At 36.6% G+C, this 21208-nt stretch overlaps 1 long non-coding RNA gene across 2 annotated transcripts; it reads left to right on the forward strand.

Moving 5' to 3' along the window:
- The first annotated feature begins 1045 nt into the window (after positions 1-1045).
- On the forward strand, positions 1046-5895 carry LOC147508768 (uncharacterized). 2 transcript variants are annotated; one of them, XR_015218212.1, is made up of 5 exons: positions 1298-1769; positions 2812-3186; positions 3266-3328; positions 3718-3856; positions 4884-5895. It is a non-coding gene; the product is annotated as an uncharacterized LOC147508768 (long non-coding RNA). The 2 variants fall into 2 exon arrangements; XR_015218211.1 differs by lacking the exon at positions 4884-5895 and having other exon boundaries at positions 1046-1769; positions 3718-3940.
- The last annotated feature ends 15313 nt before the right edge of the window (positions 5896-21208 follow it).

Consider the following 21208-nt stretch of genomic DNA (forward strand, 5'->3'; position numbering starts at 1 on the left):
TCAAATTTGTTTGGTAATGAAAGTTTAAAAGCAACAGTTATTTTCTTAGTGGTCACTAATTACATAGGTCAGCATTTTCAAGACTTGGGCATTCCTGAATTTAGATTGTCGTGGAGTTTGTCTTATTAACATATGGTTGCTGTTTGGGTTTTATTGCTTGAAGTGCCAAGAAAAAACTGAAGTTTAGATTTACAAAACAGTTATGTAGTCAATCACTGGAATTTAAACATTTGTTTTTTATGTTTTAGACTTGTTTGATTAATTGCTGTTCTAATTGGTGTAGCATGTGTTGATTGTTTATATTGAGTTCATAGATAAAGTAAATGCCATACTTGGATTAGATGTTGTGTTTGAATGTTTGGTACGACTATAGTCATTCCAATGATACTTTTATGTTTAAAGCTAGGCTTGAATTGCTTTTCTTGATGCTATATTTATCCTCCTTTTGAGGTGTGTCTCCAGTATACCCTTGTTTATATAGCTTCTGTTCGACACGCTGATATGGTTAATATGTTGAAGTTGTATGTATGTATGAATCTGTATTTTGTTATGTGTGGTAAATTAACTTTCTCAAGTGTAGTTACTTGTAGAAAGTTGAACAAAGACTCTTAGGTGCGTGTCACTTAATCAATTGCATGTGCTTGTCTGTTTAATTTATTTTTAACCCATACCGCTTTCTTTTTTATGTTTCACATGCATTTAATATGAGAATAGTTAGGTTTTCAGTTAATCACACACATATTAGATCATATAAATTGGTATTGGTAGATCCCATCTCTTCTTGAGAGTCCATTGAGAGACCACTCACCATCTTATCATCTAAAAGGACGAGGGAAAAGGGTGGCGACTTGAAGGATTTGTTGAAACATAGGTATGTGCTATTCTACTTTGAAATAACTACATCTCACTCTTTTTAAAATTACAAGTTCACTAACTAAAGTTTGGTTGGCATTGAGGTGGTTGGATTTGGAAAGTATGACGAAAAGAGTAAGCACTTTCGTCGGTTTGAACAATGGCATTGGGGATTCTTGGATGAGATGTTGTAGGAAGCGGAAGCGGAAGCTATGGGAGGAAGCGAAAGCTATGCCTTATGCTGCATGCGTTGTTGCAGGGAAGCGGATGCTTTGTATGCTTGCATCGCGTTGTGCTTATCCAGTTATCCATTCTACACGAAAAGTCATTCCGGAGGCTATGTAAAGGCATGGATCTTTGTTGGTGGGATCGCGGTTGAAATTCCTGCTTTCTGAGGTACATTTCTAAGAGAAACACAATAATTTCACACCATATTTCCATTCTGTATGAAGAACTAGGCTTGTCCGCTTAACTTCAGTGGACTGGACCGACTTTTTGGGCATAATAAATTATATGCAATTATATGAGGTGCACATATTTGTAGCAAACTAAGTAATACGTTTAGATTGATTACTAAACACAATAATTACCATATTTCCCAGCATATATCTTTGATAATGAAGCTCAAATGCCGAATGCATTTTTTTTTACCCGAAGCTCGGTTTTTTACGTTCTGACCATATTATGTAGCAATGAACAGATCATGATCACTCTTGAGGTGGCAAAGAAAGAAGTTAACATAATTGTGATCAATGAATTGATTGCATTATATGGTGAGTCTGACTTGGGGGGACGACGACCTGTATACGATGGTAGAAAGAGCTTATTCACAGCAGGCCCTTTGCCATTTAACTCAAATGAAATGAATATACCATTTTATTAGTTGACGACAAGAATGGAGGAGAGGGATCAACCAGGTATGTTTCTTATGGGGTTGTTATTGATGTAAATTATGGGGTTGTTATTGATGTGCCTGAGGGATCATATATGTTTGCGTTTGAGACTTTGTTTGAAAGTGGTTGCAGTGGAAGCACATTGGTTAAATGAGTCAATGTCGAACAAAGATGTTAAAGAGGGGAATGTGAGGTCTTTAAGTTTTAACTGTCCAGTCCTAGTTGAAGCTATGAATTGGTTAGCATCTTAACTTTCTGTATTGTATGGAGAAGCAAACGGGAAGTTCTTTGCTATTAACATGCTAAAGCAATATTGTGTATTGAATGATGCATCTAGTGTATTGTTGTTTTCTTCAGAGAAGGAAACGATAAGGTTTTGTAATACCGAAGTACACGGCTATTTTCTTTATGGCCTTAGTAGCCTTCTTTTATTTAGTTAAGAAGAGTTTAGTTAATTACCTCATCCATTGAGGCCTAATAGGGCCTTGCCCTTTGTCCAGTGATGTCATATAAATGGAAAGGAAAGGAAACTGGAAGTTCTTTGACATTGACTCGTGAAACCAGGGAGGGGGTTGGAGGATGGGTTGAGCTCATTTATGTATTACAAAATGAAAGTGTGGCAAGCTGTTTGAATCCTTATTCTTATATAGGGAAGTCTAGTTTAAAGTAGTTTTTTGTTAACTAGTTGTACAAATCATTTGACGTGTCAGATGAGAGAATTGGACAAATGCATTTACTTGGTTTCTGACTTATCTAAGTGTATTTCCAGTTGACTGTGTTTGGTGGTTGTTGCATACTGAACGTGGATACAGTTTATTCTTTATAGACGAGACGCATTACAAAAACGAAAATGTGGCTAACTGTTTAAATCCTTATTCCTATATTGGGAAGTCTAGTTTAAAGTATTCTCTTTCTCAATAGTAGTACATTAATGGGGTGATGTGTCAAATAAGAGGAATGGACAAATGCATTGGCATAGTATCTGACTTAGCTAAGTGTATTTCCACTTGATCTACATGTGAAGTTCATGAACAACCTTATGCAAATATTGTTCGTTCATGTGTAGGTTCATCAAGGAAAGGAAAGAAAAGGATCAAACAGCAGAGGTGGCCATTGCCACAAATTTGCAGCTTTGCCTTGGAGGCTGGGCCGTGAGAGTGTCGTTGCAGCCCTTAATTTTTTTCTCCATTAAACTCATTCTTTTTGGTCTTTGTTCTGTTGAACTCTACTAGCTCCATTGGTCGATAACTATTAGTTATAATTTTTTTTTCTCCATTAAAGATCATTCCGAAGACTAGTGGCTAACAAACAACATTTAACTAACAGGAAGGTGTTTCCCCTCCCTCGTACTCTTATAGGCGTTCTGACAGGAAAATATACACCTGAAAATCCACCTAAGGGGCCTCGAGGCCGAATATATACTACAGAATTCCTCACAAAGGTAAACATTATGAACTATGCATAAATTGCTCCATAGCTTATTGAATTGTCACCAAATGACCGCTTTCTTTTCATTCTAGCTCCAACCTTTACTGAATCGAATCAAGGAGATAGGACAAACCTACAACAAAACTCTCACACAGGTACGTCTCATTAGCACAAGTAACCTTCAAACCAACAGTAGTTTTGTTTCTCAACCAAAATAAATAAATTTGATCCATAACCTTTTAAGGTTTAACACAAGTATGAATAGGTTCTTTAATCTAGGAGTCACTCAGCCTTTATAAGTTTATATGCACTGACAATAGATGTATTTACACTTAAAACATGTTGATTCTCTTTCCCATAAGAGTTGAAGTTCTCCAAGACCCCCAACTGATTGTTGAATGCGAAAATATAGATTGTTGAATGCAAAATTTCTCGACCAGCCATTTCTCCATACCATTGGTCTAACTGATTTGGCCGGCAAAAAGATCTAATTACGAGTTCATTGTAAATATTTAAGTCAACTAACAAGTTCTCCTCTATACAGGTGGTTCTCAATTGGCTAGTGTCGCAAAATAACGTGTGAATTGGCAACTTCGACAATGCTGCATGTTATAGAACAAGTTGAGCCTTGTAATGTAATTGAATATCAAGACCAGCTAATGGACATTCTTAAAATTAGCAAGGTCTGTGTTATGTACTACATCTGTTTCATGGTCTATTTTATAAATGTGTTAGAAGACAAACTTACCAACTGCATTGATACTAAACCTTAATAATTGCACAATTTAATATCTCTATTATCATATTATCATATTTGTTGCTGTTCTAGTAATGAGCTGCCTCCTATTGTTTTGGTTCATGGAATTTTTGGATTCGGTAAAAGGTGCCTTGTAATCCTTATATTTTGTTTGGGATTTTTACTGTTTTTCATTTTATTATTGATTAGTAAAGGGTGAAATGACCCAGGAATTAAAAAATCAATATTTTTTTTAAAAAAAATAAATAACTCTGCCATGGTCTATAGCCGTCGCAAAAGTACTTTTTCCCACCATAAGAAATATCTTATTCCACGGATTATAACCGACGGTTTTATGCAATATCGACGGCAATTACCGACGCAAAGACCGTCGCTACTGGTGGGCTTTCCAGACAGTCATCACTGTCAGAAGACCATTTCTGACGCACAAAAAGCCCACGGTCCTCCGACGGTCCAAAACCGTGGAAAAAACCCTTTTCCCACGGTTTTGAACCGTGGGCAAAAACCTATTTTCTTGTAGTGTACTCTGCGAGAAGAAGTGTATATGACTCAACCTCCTGGGTTCATTGATCCAGACAATCCTACACATGTGTGCAAACTTCTGAAGTCTTTATATGGCCTTAAACAAGCACTTCGTGCTTGGTACTCCTCCCTTATGTCAGAACTTCTAGCAATGGGATTTCAAACCTCAAATGTTGGCAACTCTCTCTTTGTACAACAAAAGGAAGGTACACTGACATATTTACTAGTTTATGTTGATGATATTCTCATAACTGGTAATTCTGCTTTGCAATGTCAATCTATGATCACCAATCTTGCTACAATGTTTGCACTTAAGGATTTAGGAGAGTTGAATTACTTCTTGGGTTTGGAAGTAACAAAATAAAATGATGAGATGTTTATTTGTCAGTCCAAGTATGTTGTTGATTTATTAAAGAAGTTCAATATGGAAGGTGCCAAGCCAGTGTCTACTCCAACTTCATCTACATAAAAGTTAGATATCATCTCTAGACAAGAGCTGGAAGATGTTACAAGTTACAAATCCATGGTTGGGGCCCTACAAATATCTCACTTGGATTAGGCCTGACATAACTTACTCTGTCAATCAGGTATGTTAGTATCTTCATAGTCCAAGAACAACTCACTTTGCAGCAGCTAAAAGAATCCTCCGATATTTAAAAGGAACAATCTCCCATGGATTATTAATTAAGAAAGGGTTATTAATCATCAATGCATACTCTGATGCTGATTGGGCTGGCTCACCATATAACAGAAAATCTACTAGTGGTTATGTTGTATTCTATGGGTCAACACCAATCTCTTAGTCAACAAAGAAGCAACCAACAATGGCAAGGTCAAGCACATAATCTGAGTATAGATCCTTGGCACACACTGCAGCAGAATTATCCTGGCTCAAAAAGTTATTTAAAGATTTGAAGTTGCCTATCTATCACTTATCATTGTTGTGGTGTGATAACATCAGTGCTCTCTCTCTTGCATCTAATCCAGTTATTCATGTAAGGACAAAACATATAGAGGTGGATTATCACTTCGTCAGGGAATTGGTTACAAGTGCCTCTATAAAGATCAATTATGTCTGTTCTCAAGATCAACTCGCAGATATTCTTATTAAAGGTCTTTCTAGACAAAGACATTGTTACTTACAGTTAGGGGTGTTCATGGGTCGGTTCAGGTTCGGTTCTTACCGGTTTCAGTTTCAGTGATATTTTTGACAGTTCCTACCAGGTTCAGGTCTTTCAGTTTTTTTCTTATATTTAGAAAACCTAGATCCATACCCATTAATTAAGTCAGTTCCGCTTTGGGTTTCGGTTTCTTCTCGGGTTATACATTATTATTACTAAAATTACGTTTTTTTACTTATGTAATCGATATTAAAGTTGGTTTTTAGTGCGATAATAATATTTGCCACCGATATTTTTGTCCTCTCAAAGGAAATAATGGTCTTAAATTCAATAGTTTTTCAAAGTTTTCTAAAAACTTTAAGTATATCTAATAAATTGTACGTACACGTGTATTTTACGAACACGTGTATATTATACTATACTACTATACACACATACGTCATATATAGAATAATTACATGTATTGTTGATAAGAGCCCAAAACTGTAGTTTTAACCCCTTAACAATCATACTTTTAGACCAATTATGTGAGTAATAATTAAGAGTTAATACGATTCATGTTTTATGCATTTCGGCTTCAAAGTCTATTATGTGCGAAAATGTGCCACTTTAGCGAGATAAAGGAGCAAAGGTCGGTTGCTAAGGAGTTCCGTGAATAAAGGCCAAGATTCAAGGAGACAAAACCTTTGTAAAGCCCGGTCAAAAGCTGAAAAGTCAACACGGGCGAAAAGAGTGCACAAGTCGTGAGAACTTCCGAAGGTCAGATCTTTGGACTCGGATCTCGAATTGGGAGTAGCTTATGTCAAAACGACCGACTCGAAAAGAGCTTTCCAATGGTCCAAGCCTTGGCCCAATCAGAGGAGCAGAAGTGGACGAAACATCTGTCGAAGCCAACTGCAGCTGAAGAGCCCATTTTGGACTAAAGAAATTGGGTTTTGGGCCCGATTTTCCGGCCCAAAACATGGCTCCAAGCCCATGCACGATTTTTGGATCCGGAAGTATAAAACAAAAGCTTGACTCTTTGTTAATGGCAGTGAGGTTAGGAAGCTAATGTTAATGGAGTTTAGGGTTAGAAAAAGATAGATCTAGATTAGTTTTTAGATCTAGATCTAGTTTTTACATTCATTCCATTAATTAGTTTCATTCTTTGTTTTAGATTAGTTATTTAAATCATTGAATATCATTCATTAGATAAATAAAATAGTTGTTATTCATTCAATCATGAATTGTTCTTATTGTTCTATTAGATAAATAAAGTTAATTAGTTCTCCATAATCTAGTTTTATTTTCATTTATTTATTAGTTTAATTCCTTAGATTTACTTATTTATCATTATTAGTTTAATTTAATTATTGCATGAGTAGTTTCGAATTGAGTTTAAACAAATAAAGTTCAAATCTTTATATTATGTCTTGTTTAGATTCAATTGTTGGGAATGGTAGAATAGAAATTTCACATCAAATCATTACTCTCACCATTGTTCCTTTTGGGTTTGATTAGTTGAATTCAATTTAAGTCTTGAGGCTTTAAGAGTGGAACGAATCCTGACTCTCTGATATTACTTCATTATTGAGAGTAGGAATATTGATATAAACACGTATTTACGTAATTTGATTATTTGTGTTCACGCATAGATAGTTAGAATACGTAAAATCACTGTTATCAAATGGCGTCGCTGCCGGGGATCGAACCCGGGTCACCCGCGTGACAGGCGGGAATACTCACTATTTATTTTACATTTATCAAATGGCGCCGCTGCCATCTTAATCTCGTTCAAGACAAGAATTCAATTGCTTGAATCCAAGGGGCAATCCCCCATTCTCTACCCACCCACCCTTTTAATTTTTCATTCTTGTTTCTTGAATTTTCGAACCGCTCCACTATTTCGGGCATAGGGGGTTGCGGATTCACAGAGAAAAAACTGCGGTGAAGGTATTTTTAAATTTTCGAAAATTCTGAAAATTTTCATACATATTATTTAATGTGTTTTTGATTTACTGGAATATTTTCAGATTTTTCAAAGTTGTTTTACCTTGTGAAAAAAAATACGATCTTTACAGTGCTGCATTTTAGTTTTCACACCGTATATTCTTGAAAAACAGACGAGTAAGGTTACTTAGGGAGTTCTAAAAATTCTATAATTTTTACAGGAGTATCTATCCTAACTAAGGAGTTTGTAGTAAAAATTTGATGAATGTTTGATTTGTTTTGACCTCCTAAATAGTAGAGTGTTTCCAGTGTGTTTCTGCAGATTTGCAAACACTTAATATCTGAAACACCAGCCAATAAGGAGAGGTTGTAGAACTCCAATTGCTCTAAAGATTTTATAGGAACAAGTAGGATCTGTCAGGAGTCTCCAATAAAAATTTGACAATTTTTGGATTTTTTTGATGGGTTAACCATTCGGTTGTTTGTATTGTGTCCGAAAACCGTTTCGCAAACTTTGAAGGGCTGTAGAGGGACTTTCACAGCTCCGATTGATCTGAAATTTTACAGGCTACTTGATAGACGTCTTAGAAAATTACTGTAAAAATTTCAAATTTTTTGGAGTACGATAAAAGGCCTAAAACTTGAAAACCCTGGAGCGCGACCCGCGCCCAAAACACCGACATTCGACAAAACAGGGACATTCGACAAAAACAACTCGCGCCCAACCCGCGCCCTACAAGGAAAATTCATTGTGAACAGCCCGATTTTCACAGGAAAGTTCAAATTTCTATTCCTTAAAGTTATAAAGTGTTTCTAACTTGTTAAATATACTGAAATCGCGTATACAAGACGCTATTAAGTAGTCGAAGCAAGGAAGCATTCAGTACTCCTTCTTTCACTCCTCGCCTCTTACGAGGAGGAGTTTTAATTCTAGTAGAATCGGGCTTGTTTTTCAAGAAATAAATACAACACGCCTATCTAGAATTTCACACACTACACTTGCATCAATGGCTAAAGAACAAGAGACTCCTCTCTCGATTTTTATAAAGCCCTAAACGATGGCCCTAAGTGGTGCATCGTTCTTTTGCAGACCTAGTGGGGATTTTCGAATCCCCCTAATATATTTAACTTGTTACCGGTTTTCATGGTTTAGACCATGAGAAGCCTTACCAAAGACATCGTAGGATAGACCAAGTTCTCACTACATTCCATCATCCTAGCGTAAGTCCGGAACAAGTTAAACTTAGGGTGTTTCCTTTTCACCCTAGCCGACAAAGGCGGCGTCTTGGTTAACTGCCCAACGCCAAACTCTGTGGACTCATGGGCTCAACTTGTTCAATTGTTCATGGAACAGTTTTACCCACCATCAAGACAGATGAAATGCTTCACAAGATTCATTTCTTCCACCATAATCCTCATGAATCCTTTTTTTTGAGGCACGAATCATTTCAATCGATCTTCTCATTGAATGCCCAAGATCATAATCTTGCGAAAGACACGCTTTGTTCGTGCTTTCTTCAAGGGCTTTCACATTATCATAAGGAGGTTCTAGATATCATGACTGGGGTAGTTTTTTCTTAGTAAAGGAGCCTTGGAGGCTTATACATTCTTAGAAGATCAATCTAAGAGGAACAACAATTGGGGAGGTAACGATTCCTCCCGCTCCTCTCCTTCTTCTCTTGAGGTTAAACATGATCCCGAAGCTTAAAACTCTTATCGATGCCCTCACTAAAAAGGTAGATGCCATCTTTGTTCAACAACAACCCACTCTCGATCATGAACATTAACTCTACTCGTTGTAATGTATGCATTTGTAGTCTTGAGCATTCCGACTTCTATTGTCCTCTTGTCTATGCACAAACACCACCACAACCACCACACTTCAACCAGGTTAACTCAACATCAAGGACAAGGGAACTTAGGTGACCGGAATAGAGGTTTAGTACCCATAACCCGTTAACTATCAACATCAAGACATGAACGCCAACAAGCTTTAATTCCAATACAACCATCTACGACAAAGTAGTAGTGACCTTGTTGGAGAAACAAAATCAAATTATGCAACAAAACTCAACTTGATGAAAGATCGGATGATCAAAACTCTAATATGATGAAACAAACGATGCAAATGATGCGATCTTTGTGCCAAAAGGTTATTGACATGTCTTCTAACCAAAATAATAACCAAACCGGCGTGTTTCCAAGTCAAGCAATGCCTAATCCTAAGTCAACAAACACCGCCTTTGAAATAAAAAGTATTCATTGTAATGGTAATATAAACCAAAGGGGACCTACAGTGAGTCACTACCCTTCGCTCGTATGAGTAGTTGATAACCAAGTGACTATACCTAAAGATTACCCGCAAAACTAAAAATGATACCATACCAAATACTATAATAGAAACTCAAGACCTTACAACCGTAGAAGTACCGGTTAAACCACAAACAAAGGGAAAACATTACAAGACCCAATAATAGAAAGTGAAGACCCTACACTGTAGAGGTTCCAATATGGAAACCTAGTTCGAAGTGATAAAAAAGATAAAGCAACGGTTAACAAATATGTTCCCCTCATATTAGGCATAAAGATAAACCACCGTGATCCCGAGAGACTAATTGTGTCTAAAAAGGACGAGAATTTTGATGAGATTAGGGAAGTGTTTAAAAATCTAACTATCAACCTACCTTTTCTAGATGCTATAAAAAGTCTACCAGGACACGCTAAGTTTCTAAAAAGAGTTGTGCACCAAGAAGAGGAAAACCAACATACCCCACGCCTTCTTTAACCAACAATATCCCTCTTTATCCAACATAATGGAATTGTTAAGTACAAGGACCACCCCGGTAGATCCCTACGGTACAATGTACCTTAGGTGATACCTTTATAACAACTGCTTTATTAGACCTAGGAGCGAGTGTTAACTTACTCCCTTTTTATTTATATAAACAACTGGTCTAACAAAAAAACTTCAACCAACCAAAAATGACTTTGCGGTTAATTAGATCGTTCTATTAAGTATCCCAAGGGTGTAGTTGAAAATATTCTCGTTAAAGTTCAGGATTTTTACTATCCAGCCGACTTTGTTATTCTCGACACGAAGTTGCTCATGATTCCATTCCCATCATCTTAGGGCCCCTTTCTTGGCAACCGCCAATGCTCAAATCAATTGTCGGGATGGCTCAATGACTCTTTCTTTTGGAAATCTTTACTGTAGAAGTTAACATGTTTAGACAAAAATAGGGACAACTAGGTTTGCCTATAGAAGGAGAAGTGAAGTCCATTGAGAGTTTTGTACCTCATATTAGTGCGGGCCGACTTTTTAGTCCCCACACTAGTAGATACCCCTCTTATGGAAGAAGACAAAGATCACAATTTTGACTCTTTGAACATAACTGAACTAGAGAAAGAATTTTCAACCCCCGCCTTCCCCGACCATACAAGAGATGGACTAAACCTCATAATAGACGAGATAGATGAATTCCTCAAAGATGGAGATGAATACCATAATTATATGGATGTGAACAACCTAGATGAGGAATTGACGAAGTTTCTAAGAGCCCTGTGATGATCCACCTTCTCAAGCACTACCTAGAGCATCACCCTACCACCATCCACCTGAGTTAATCCCTCATAAAATCCAATCATTCTTCCCACCCTTTTCTTCTAACACTTATCCACATTCCAAGTATTTTCCAAAACCATTCATTTACTCACGATCATTCACTTAGACTCCTTCTTATTCAACGAAGTTAAGTCGTAGAAAAGTTTTGGAGCTTGATTCTGTTTGGTGGTGCATTCCATGTTAACTATTTATGGAAAGATCCACAATTGTTTAGATTATTGATATATGGAAAACTGCATGTAAATACATATATATCACTTTAAGTCTAGGAATCGACTTTAAAAGACCACGTTTTAAAACAAATTTTTACAAACCCGTTTTCAAAAATTTGTTTGGGGAGATGGGTGTTTGGTTTTTCCATGCTTGATCACTAAACTTCCTATTCTTATCCCCACCTCTCCCCTTTAAGAGTAGCTAGATTTCTCTTTGTTTGTTGTTTTGATGTTGTCTTTTATTATTTTTAGTAGATAGGATGTTACGTTGTTAAATTCGTAGTTAACTTTGAATTTGGTAGTTAAATGTTGTTTGAATTTCAATTTTAATATAATGTTGTTCTTTTCAAATTGTGCATGGATTTTATTGTTAATCCCACCTTCCGAATTGTTTGGGGTGGTATTATTTATTCTATCATGATTTGTAGAAGATCCTCCATTTTAGAGTTTGTTTTGGAGTGAAGGTTGAGAATATTGTCATAATTGGCATACCTATGATTAGATGTGGTGGTATGATGAAATCTAAGAGAGTTTAGAAGTTACTAGTCTAAATCCAGTGTAAAAGATATTAGGGTTGTTATAGAATCAAGAATATGAGTTGTTTCCGTTTTGGGTTCGAAATTTTATTGTTTCCGGAAATTGCCTTTAAAGCTTTTTGGCAACTTACCGATTCGTTTTAACAATTCAAAACCTATAAAAACTTCATTCATTCTACACTCACAACCCACACTACACCTAACTTCCATTTCTCACCTTTCACTCCCACGTTTCCCACGTTTAAATTAGCATTTTTCACGAATCAACACCTCGGGCGCCACGCGCTTCGGAGGAAGCGCCAGCTCCCTACACTTTTGTCGAAATTTTGTTCGAGGCCACCATTCAAGGTCAGCGACTTCGGCCAAACACTGGAATTCCAAATACACAGGCGACTTCGGCGCTAGTTTCGACTTCAGCACCGACTTCCGTCGACCAGAAAAATTCCGGTTTTCAGCGGGTTGTTCCCGGTTCATTCGCAACTGTTCCAGGCGTAGTTTTGAGATGACATCTCCTATAATAATACCGAACAGTCTTTCAAGATTTGTTCCAAAGCACTACTTACGGTGCTTGGTTTTAGAGGTGATCATCACGTTGGCCGGAACCTCTTATGGTAAGACCGGCCGAAACTTTATTCTCCAAAGACTTGCATCTTATTTTTATAATAACTGCATTTTCTTTGAGAGACCGGATGGAGAACAAGTGTTCTCCATCAACATTGACGATGAACCAATGGAAATAACCGTGTTCTTGCTAGCATTTGTTCTTGGACTTGCTATGCCCGGCCGAGATACAAGACCCATGGTGCTATTGGGTCGATAATATGCATGTCTATACTTATGAGTTTTTGCACGAGGCTTATGGGGGCATTTTCCAGTATTGAGGACCAAGGGGACTATAACGCGTTGCCCTTGGTAGCCCGTCCATGAACATAGGAACTGTTATGTTTTGGATTATGCTAAACATTTTAGGGGAATGGCGTTTTCTTACGTGAATGACGCCACTTGCGGCGTTTTCCTTGCTTTAGCCACGGGGACGGGTTCTATGACCTTCCCGAACTTTGATGTCTAGTTTAGCACGAGCCCATACCATGAGGCATAAGTACCTTCTTATGCCTGCTCTAATTTCACGATTATGCTATGTTTCTTTCCTGTTTTTGTACACATTTCACGGATTGGATTAGGGTAGACCGCGGTCGCGACCCACCAATAGTATTATTCGATCTTTCCGCGCAATGACTTGGCAAGGGTGGCGGATACAACCTCATCGGGTTGCACCTTACACCCCATCCCACCAAGTGGCTTTAACATGTTAGGATCCGTAGATGATAAATGGCGCAAGCTTGGCTAATTATAATGGCATGGCAGGATCGCGAAGGAACCTCACTTCTTTATAGAAGAGGAGGATGACGAAAAAACTGGAGTGGAGGTAAGTTTTAGTTTCACCATCATGTCGCTTATGTCCCAAGCAATTTAATTCTGTTAACCCCATAATGGGTGGAACTCTTATAGAGTTGCGTCAGTTTTTTTATTTCCTATATTAGTATATTCTAACCTTGTTTTGTAGATGTTCCAGAATTTCACGCATTTCCATGGTATTTTTCTACCCTCTTTATTTAAATGCTTTGAGGACAAAGCATTCTTCTTGTTTGGGGGGGGGAGGCATAGAAATACGTGTAATTAAGGCATCTGTTAGGATATAGATATGTATAATATGCATTTGTTTTCAAGTTAAAATTTTCAAAAATATAAATAAATAAGTTTATGCTATACACTTAGGAATATTGGTATTGTTTTCTTTCTCTATGCTCTTAACAATCTAGAAGTCTCAATGAGCTTTTGCATCGTAATAATTGTTAGAAACTTAGGTTAATATGTAGGTAATAATCTTTACATCTATCTATAAATATATTACATGAGTATCTATGATTGTTAGTAGTAAGTTTCAAATCTAGGCTAGAGTACTTATTCTACAAATCCTGTGAGAATATAGCCTAAAGCCTTATATATGAAAAATATTTGAGAAATGACACAAGGGAGAAGTAAAATCCGGATAGAGAAATCACACGCCCACTTGCTTGATCACTATGCTATATCCTAAGCGAGAATTTAGGCCCTCTTTGGATCGATATAGCCAAAAATTCAAACCTATGAATTATTTTCCGCTAGTCGCCCTCGAGCCTTTTTCTTTAACCTTCCATAAACCACAATTCCTTTACCCCATTACAAAAACAAAACAAAATAAAAAATTCAACTTACCCAATCTAGAATAAGTCTGAGAATAGAATGAGTGAAGAAAGAATAAGAGAAAAACCTGTGTAAACAAAAATTAGTTAGTTGCTTCAGAAAAAGAAAAGAAGTTTCCATCCAAAGAAAAGAAGAGAAAAAGAAAAATAGAAATAAATAAAAACTCCAAAAATAGAATAAAAGGGAGTCAAAAGCCAAAGAAAAGGAAAAGAAAAATATGGCTAATGATGGAAACAAAGTATAGAAGCAAAAGAAAATAACAAGGTTTTCTCTAAGTTATATAATATGAAGACTCTATTATCTCTCGGACTTGTCCTTTGTATATATCCATTTCCTTCCTTCTTAAACCATCTCCTAATCCCCGCAACACCCTAATAAAAAGACCTCTAGCTCAATTAGGAATAGGTTAGTGTGATAGTAAGTGGCAGTTGTGTTTGATCGACTCGGCTTCCTTGTGTGTCATTGAGATTGTAAGGTAAAGTGTGCCCAATCGCATTAATCGGAGTAGCTTAAACTTGAGCGGAAAAATCGAGTGATTTTGTCTTGACTTTTATGTGAGGACCTACTTAAGGGCGCTTATTCCGAAGTTTTCGAAAAACGGACTCGCTAAGCATTTCATAGCATTACTCATTGTATATATGTTTATTAAGTAGATGATTGATTATTATGCATATATTAGCTTAGGTTTCGACATGATTATTCTCATTCAATTGCTAGTGAGATGTATAGATAGTTGAGACATGAATGAGGAAACAATAGTTTTATTTCTTAGTCGTTGTAGTATAGATGAAGTTTGTGAGTACCTTCATCGGAAAACTCTCACGAGGCTATAACTCGTCCCACTAGGGAATTCCTAGTGGTTTAAGGCCTTGTTGCATATGGTCAATGCAATCGCGACTCAAATAAAACAAGAGTAGATAGAACTCCATTTTGGTCACTTATTCTAATTTCTCATCTTTGCTTGAGGACAAGCAAAATGCTGTTTGGGGTGGTTTGATAAGAGCCCAAAACTGTAGTTTTAACCCCTTAACAATCATACTTTTAGACCAATTATGTGAGTAATAATTAAGAGTTAATACTCGATTCGTGTTTTTATGCATTTCAGCTTCAAAGTCTATTATGTGCGAAATGTGCCACTTTAGCGAGATAAAGGAGCAAAGGTCGGTTGCTAAGGAGTTCTGTGAATAAAGGCCAAGATTCAAGGAGACAAAGCCTTTGTAAAGCCCGTCAAAAGCTGAAAAGTCAACACGGGCGTAAAAGAGTGCACAAGTCGCCAGAACTTCCGGCGTCGTATCTTTGGACTCGGATCTCGAATTGGGAGTAGCTTATGTCAAAACGACCGCCTCGAAAAGAGCTTTCCAATGGTCCAAGCCTTGGCCCAATCAGAGGAGCAGAAGTGGACGAAACATCTGTCGAAGCCAACTGCAATTTGAAGAGCCCATTTTGGACTAAAGAAATTGGGTTTTGGGCCCGATTTTCCGCCCAAAACATGGCTCCAAGCCCATGCACGATTTTGGATCCGAAGTATAAAACAAAAGCTTGACTCTTTGTTAATGGCAGTGAGGTTAGGAAGCTAATGTTAATGGAGTTTAGGGTTAGAAAAGATAGATCTAGATTAGTTTTAGATCTAGATCTAGTTTTTACATTCATTCCATTAATTAGTTTCATTCTTTGTTTTAGATTAGTTATTTAAATCATTGAATATCATTCATTAGATAAATAAAATAGTTGTTATTCATTCAATCATGACTTGTTCTTATTGTTCTATTAGATAAATAAAGTTAATTAGTTCTCCATAATCTAGTTTCATTTTCATTTATTTATTAGCTTAATTCCTTAGATTTACTTATTTATCATTATTAGTTTAATTCAATTATTGCATGAGTAGTTTCGAATTGAGTTTAAACAAATAAAGTTCAAATCTTTATATTATGTCTTGTTTAGATTCAATTGTTGGGAATGGTAGAATAGAAATTTCACATCAAATCATTACTCTCACCATTGTTCCTTTTGGGTTTGATTAGTTGAATTCAATTTAAGTCTTGAGGCTTTAAGAGTGGAACGAATCCTGACTCTCTGATATTACTTCATTATTGAGAGTAGGAATATTGATATAAACACGTATTTACGTAATTTGATTATTTGTGTTCACGCATAGATAGTTAGAATACGTAAAATCACTGTTATCAATTGTATCACAATTATATCGTTAGTTAGCATTGCATGAATTTATTATCCTATATATATGCATGTAATATATCAAGCACGTACACGTGTATTAGTTAACATATACAACGTATTAGCTAATTCATAGTATACATGTGGACATTGACATTATTATTAATATTTATAATACACACATTTAATGTAATATTATAAAACATGCATTTAATAACACACATTAACTATTATATATATATATGATATATATATTTTACTAGACTTTTACATCTAACAAACAAAAACTATATATTATAATGTTTTGATTTGTCTTTATTTAGTGTAATATAATACTAAACTTTATATATCAAAATCATAATAATCGGTTCCGGTTTCGGTTCGGGTACTCGTTGGTTTTTTATTATTAGGTTCTAACGGTTCATGTTCTTTATCGGTTCGGTTCTTGAACACCCACTTTTAATGGGTCTAACATTTTAGGACCCATAACCGCTATAAACGGTTCTGATTCCGATTCGGTTTCGGGTAATTGGGTACTCATGCACACCCTTAGTACTTACAGTCAAGCTTTCAATACTCCCAAAGAGTACTTCAGCTTGAGGGGGGTCTATGAATATAATAGGAAGTTTCTAGAACTTAAGGTAGTTAGTTTGTTATAATATGTTAGAACTCAGTTAGTCTTTTGTGACAGCTGGCATTCTGTTGTAACTTATTGTAGTTCAATCCTTACAAGTATAAATAGATTGTAATAGTTAGTTTTCAGTAATAATTAAATCATAATTCTCTCATCTAAACCCATCCCTCGAGATCGATAAGTAGCACGACTTCTTTTGATTCTAATCTCTACACTATATGGTAGCCAGTTTCCTGCAACACCCCTTCACTTTCAAATAGGCAATTTGTGATTTCCCTATTTATCCCGAAGAAGAAGAGTTGAAGAACATAAGAATTTACTCTGAGAAGGGTCCCTATTCCAAATTCCAACCGGCATTTGTTTTAGAAACACCTCCATGCCTCAGTTAATCACGCGCCCGGACGCCGATTTTATTTGGATTCTAATTGTAATTCAAGAAGTGGTATAAAAATGTAGAGGGGCTAATTATATAACTTCAAGAGGGCTATTATATATTTTTTTTAAAGTGGAGGATAATTATATAATTTCAGTGGCCTGAGGCTAAATTATTAATAAAGGGGGAGTTTGCTCTAATTTTACTGAGGGAAGTGTTTCTAAATTGGATAAATATGGAAATCACAAATTGCCTATTTGAAAATGAGGGGGGTATTGCGGGAAACTCGACTATCATATAGTGTAGAAAAAGCCAATATATGTTTGTTTTGGTTGAAAACTTGCAATTAGGTTTTTTTAAGGGTGATTTAGCTTTAGGTCCTCCCAATAATATGGGTATTTGCGTTGGATCCAAAAAATTTCATTTCTTAGCTTTAGGTCCTCCCCTACCGTTAGTTAACCGCATTGACCGTCATTGACCAAGTTTGACCGTTTGTTGTGGTGTGTATGGTGTCGTGCACTTTCAAAATGCCTTAACTACCCCTCACACGTTTTGCACGTGCCCACACCATAAAACTCAAAATTCAAATTTCAATTTACCCAACACGTGTCGTAATCGTGGCTCCTAATCCAACGGCTACTTTGGATCTAACTAATGATAGGGGGACTTAAAGCTAATAAATGAAAAACTTTGGATCCAACGCAAATACCCATATTATTGGGAGGACCTAAAACTAAATAACCCATTTAAAATCAGAATAAGGGAAAAACTAAAACATGTGTATTAAATTCTAAAACAAAAAACAAAAAATTGAAACAATTTCATAATTGAGTCGACTCATGACTCGGCATCTTCTCCAATTAAAGAAATTCAAGAACACATAAACAACATGCTATTAAATGGGTCATCTAAACACCCATAATCCGAAATCACCTTTATATTTAAACCCACAACTCTAATTAATCGCATCTTAACACCAAATCAATATAATTAGATGAAGCAACTTTGAACAGAGTGGAGGCTGCAAACAGGGAGAAACTCGCTGTTGAAAAATCTCTTTGGAAGTGGAGATCTAATCATGGCCAGAAGATCCAAATTTAAAAATGCTTGCTCATCGCAGAATCGGAGGGATTCTCGGCTGGTTAATGTCAATGGATGTAATTTGGTGAATGATGGATCAATTCATTGGATACGTACTTTCACTTGATTGGTGTAATTGTATACTTGCTAACAATGTTTTTCTTTGATTAATTTGTCGTTACATAATGAGAATTTCAAAACCCCTATGAATCTGGCAAGTGGACGACCAAGGTATAAGCATACAACTCAAATCATTAATTCATGATGTATGGTTGCTGTATTTTGCTTTCTCAAAACAACTCACTGTAGCTGTATATATATACCAAGTGTTGTTTCTTTCAAGTTCTTTTTTGGGTTATTTAGCTTTAGGTCTTCCCATTAATATGAGTATTTGCGTTGGATCCAAAGTTTTCCATTTATTAGCTTTAGGTCCCTCTACTGCTAGTTGGATCCAAAGTAGCCATTGGATTAGGAGCCACGATTACAACACGTGTCGGGTAAATTAAAATTTGGATTTTGAGTTTTATGGTGTGGGCACAAGCAAAACGTGTAAGGGGTAGTTAAGGCATTTTGAAAGTGCATGACACCATACACACCACAACAGACGGTCAAACTTGGTCAATGACAATCAACTAACGGTAGAGGGACCTAAAGCTAAGAAACGAAAAACTTTGGATCCAACGCAAATACCCATATTATTGGGAGGACCTAAAGCTAAATCACCCATTTTTTTAAAATGAAATTCCAACATATGATGGAATATCCATCTCTTACAAAGGAATGACATTTTGATCTACTCTGTGACTCTACGTTGCTCCATAATTGAGGGTTTAAAAAAACTAGCATGACCGCCTTTACCTTACCATGAAATTGTCAAACCAGTGTTATCACACCCGCCCAGCCGCATCCTCCTTTCACCCTCAAGTGCACTTACCACTTAACTTACCATCCCATGATAACCAACGTTCAAGCCATTGGAGCAGAATCAACATCAATAAATATGTTGAAAGGATTTATCTATACTAGTAATTAGCACGTGCTTTGCACGTGAATTACATTTGCTTAATTTTTTTTTTATTGACTTTTTTGTGGTAGGGCTCAACAAAAAGCAAACAGTGAAAAAACAGACAGAAGTCACAGAGACAAACAGTTTTGTCTGGGGCAAACAGTTTTGTCCTAGAAAAAAAAAATTATAACTGATTTATTTGTTTGACCGGCTTAGATGGCTACATGCGACATGTGTCAAGAAATGAGCACTTGTTAGAAGAGAGAGACAGCTCAATTATTGACTAAGGGGCCATTTGTTTTTGCCTCTTATAAGACCTTGAGGTCTTATAACCTCTTATAATATGTGGCCCAGTGATTTTGGACATTTTTTTTGTTTGTTTTTTGCATCTTATAAGAGGCATTCTACTATAAATGTCTTATAAAAGGCTCCAATTCTATAAGTATCAAAATTGGATCTACTTCAATTCTATAAGTTTTATAACTTGAAAAATGACTCAAACACTCCCGTCCATATACCTTTAGCCTCATTTCTCTCTTCTTCTTTTTTCATTATCTTATTTTCCAAATAACTCTATTACCCTAGCCACCACCGGCTACCACCACCACCACTGCCGCCACTACCACCACCACCACCATCATTACCTCCACCACCACTACCACCGTACTATTGAGACTATCACCACCACCACCACCACTACCACTACCACCGTACTATTGAGACTATCACCACCACCACCACCACTACCACTACCACCGTACTATTAAGACAAATATCATCACCTCCACTACTACCACCACCGTACTATTAAGACTATCACCACCACCACTGTGCTATTAAAACCACCACTACCACCACCACCATCACTACCACCGTACTATTAAGACCAATATCATCACCTCCACTACTACCACCACCGTACTATTAAGACTATTACTACCACCACCACCGTGCTATTAAGACATCCACCACTTCTACTACCACCACCATCACCGTGCTATTAAAACCAATATCATCACCTCCACTACCACCACTACCGTGCTATTAAGACCACTACCACCACCACCGTCAATTAAGATAGTTTCCTAAAATCGATATTCTAATTATCAAAATTGATTTGAAACCGAAAATCAAAATATACGTTTGTTTCAAATTAATATATTCAAGTTAAATGTGATGTAAAGTAGGGTTATATTTGTCAAATAACCATCTATAAGATGCCATGTATTTGTTTTTTCTATTTTTACAAGTGCTTATAAGATAAACTTAAAATAAAAAACAAACCACTTTATAAGACCATCTTATAAAGACCCTCTTATAACTTAACCCAAAAAAACAAATAGCCCCTAAGTCACCCAAGCCTCTTATAAGTAGTAGAGATATACAAACACTTTTTGCGGTTCAACCCAATGACCAAGTCCAACCCAGTGACCCAGTCCCCTTACCGGGTTGAGGTTCGGGCTGGGTCTAATAATATTGTGTCAAACACTATGCCTCTCCGCCAACATTCCAACATGGCCGACCCTGTATTTCATTGGGTCCTATACTCCTATGCAAGTTCTCTAAATTGGGCTTGCAATGTATATATGTTTGGTGGGTTTTTAGTATTATAGTGGGTGTTTTTAGGCAAAATGGGGCCTTTAATTTCAGTTTATATTTGGGGGGCCATATGGAGATGCTTAGACAACATAGCCCAGGGTCGGCCTATATGCCAAGACTCAAACAAGTAGTAAATTAAATACGTCTATTTCATTTCTTTTTTCGCTAATCGGAATTATATAGCCATAGTTGCTTGAGCAGCGACATTATTGTTTCTCTTGC

The sequence above is a fragment of the Coptis chinensis genome, chromosome 3, assembly GCF_015680905.1.
Source record: "Coptis chinensis isolate HL-2020 chromosome 3, ASM1568090v1, whole genome shotgun sequence".
Taxonomy (NCBI): Eukaryota; Viridiplantae; Streptophyta; class Magnoliopsida; order Ranunculales; family Ranunculaceae; genus Coptis; species Coptis chinensis.